The following is a 2,945-nucleotide window of genomic DNA, read 5'->3' on the forward strand; positions in this document are numbered from 1 at the left end:
ATTTCGTACTGTCTCTCCTATCATATCTGTTTTGTCTGCTTTATATCTCACAACCATTTTCTTTTTTATCCTTCCTCACAAGCACACCTTGCATTTCTTTGGTTTCTTCAAATTCTCTCACACATTAAGAGTTTCAAGAATAAAGTCAGTCTTTATGACTGGCCAGGAGACACAATTTATTTTATATTTGACTTGCTGCAGAATGCAGCCATTCCCCCCATGCAGACACTAACACAAGCTTATTTTCAGGTAACATTAATTAGGTAGGTTTAATTTTATTTTGCTAATCAAGAATCATTTGTGTTCAGTGTTTTATAGATTCACAGAAAAGACTTCTTGGAATAAAATAAACAAATGCTTATTTAGCTGAATTCTCAAGTTTGTATTTGGATTAAAAAAATGAAAATTGGAAAATAGATTATCAAAATTTCAGGGATTTTTGTTCTTTTATTTCTGGAAAAACGGAATTCTTCCAAGATAAATGGTAAGAATGACTGGCTGGATCCTCACATTTTGATTTCAAAGAACTATTTGAAAGTCATGGGAATAACTATTCTACACTTTCTGATTTGATCTGATTATATTTATAAGCACAGACATTTTTTCCTGCTTTTTCCTTATGCTGACTCTTCAGTAGTACAGAATGGCAGTTCCTATTTCCCTGGGATCCTGAGGCAACAGATAAAGAACTGAACTGGATAGTGATACAAAAACTTTACCTCCAGGTTAATATTATGAATTCAGCTCAAGTCAGCAGTGACGCAAAGCCATGACCATTTTAGAGCTGTTTGCTAGTCTATCTGAAATGAGTTGGGGGCGGGGAGACTTCAGTCTAGATCCTACCTGACATGTGTCCACATTGTTTAGTACCAATGGTAATTGTTTTCCTAGTTTCATTGATGGCGACTGCTGCAGAGAGACCAAGGACTGAATGGTCCATTGAGACTGAACTTTGCTTTGACTCCTGGAGGTGGTCTCTGCATTCCAGGATTGAAGACATTGCTTACACGTTCATAAAAGTGTGGAAGAAGTTTACCCTGATGCTCTCTGTGCTGTGGATTAATCGAGATTCCAGAGCTGTCAATCCATCTTTTATCAGTACAAAATTAACTTAACTTTTTTAACTGAAAAAACAAACAGGTTAAGGAATCAATATTTGCCAGAGAAGCACAAAATCGGGTGCGGAGGGGGGGAGCGGGTTGGCGGGCCAGGATGATATTTTCAAGATTATAAGAGAGTGTTGCAAGGACTGGAGAGTAAACTTAGAAACTACAGAAATGTCCTCAGTGGTCCCCTTGTCTTGATGCAGCTCAAGGCTGCTCTTAAGGAAAATGTTAACTTGTATTTTGGTGTCCCTTGCCCCTGCTGCCTCCCTGAGCTCCCCATCCACTCCCTCATCACCCCAGCCTCCACTGCCTTTCCAGGCTCCCCACAATGGGTCAGCAGCCTAAAGTTAGGCACAGTGACAGGAAGACACCAGAGGGCTGTGGTGGCAGGGGAGCATGGTGACCTGAGAGCCCCAGAAAGTGTGGGAAGGAACCAGAAGAGTACAGATAGCGTCTCACTAGTGTGGGGATGCAGGGGTGGCAATGACATGGAGGCACCGGAAGGGCAGATCGCTCCCCACGTCCTAGTACTGAGCATCCCCAATATTCAAGTACCCCTTCCCAGTCCCAGGGAAGGTGGGTTATTGGGGGGAGAGGTTAAAATGAAACACTCCAGTGCATTTGAGGTAGGGTTACCAGATAGGAACTGTGAAAACACAGGACAGGGGGTGGGGAGTAATAGGCGCCTATATAAGGAAAAAGTCCCCCAAAACAGGACTGTCCCTTTAAAAATGGGACGGATGGTCACCCTAATTTGAGGTAGCTTGGGAGGGTGGTGATAGTGGAAGGTTCACTCCTGAAATATATCATCTCAGGGTATGTCTACACTACCAGAGTAGTTCGATTTAACTTAACTCGAATTTGTGGAATCGACCTTACAAAGTCGAACGTGTGTATCCACACTAAGGACAGTAATTCGACTTTGTGAGTCCACACTAACAGGGCAAGCGTCGACATTGGAAGCAGTGCACTGTGGGCAGCTATCCCACAGTTCCCACAGTCCTCGCTGCCCATTGGAATTCTGGGGCGAGCCCCCAATGCTTGCTGGGGGAAAAAATGTGTCGAGGGTGGTTTTGGGAAACTGTCGTCATTCAACCGTCACTCCCGCCCTCCCTCCCTGAAAGTGCCGGCGGGAAATCTGTTCGCGCACTTTTCTGGTCAGTGACAGCGCGGACGCCACAGCACTGCGAGCACGGAGCCCGCTGCGATCATCGCTGCACTTATGGCTGTTGTCAACTCCTCGCACCTTATCGTCCACCTCTTCCACAGTCAGATGCTGAGAAATTGGGCGAGGAGGCTCTGGCAGCGCGGTGAGGACATGAAGTGTGAGAGTGGCACAGACCTCTCACAAAGCATGGGACCCCGCGCCGTGGACATCATGGTGGCAATGGGTCATGTTCATGCTCTGGAACAGTGATTCTGGGCCCGGGAAACAAGCACGGACTGGTGGGACCGCATAGTGCTGCAGGTCTGGGATGAATCACAGTGACTGCGAAACTTTCGCATGCGTAAGGGCACTTTCCTTGAACTCTGTGAGTTGCTGTCCCCTGCCCTGAAGCGCAAGGACACCCGGATGCGAGCAGCTCTGACTGTGCAGAAGCGAGTGGCCATAGCCCTCTGGAAACTTGCAACGCCAGACAGCTACTGGTCAGTAGCGAACCACTTTGGCGTGGGCAAATCTACCGTGGGGGTTGCTGTGAAGCAAGTAGCCCACGCAATCGTTGAGCTACTGCTCTCAAAGGTAGTGACCCTGGGAAACGTCCAGGTCGTCATAGATGGCTTCGCTGTGATGGGATTCCCAAACTGCGGTGGGGCTATAGATGGAACTCACATCCCTAT

Source organism: Mauremys reevesii, linkage group 4 (genome assembly GCF_016161935.1).
Source record: "Mauremys reevesii isolate NIE-2019 linkage group 4, ASM1616193v1, whole genome shotgun sequence".
NCBI lineage: Eukaryota > Metazoa > Chordata > Testudines > Geoemydidae > Mauremys > Mauremys reevesii.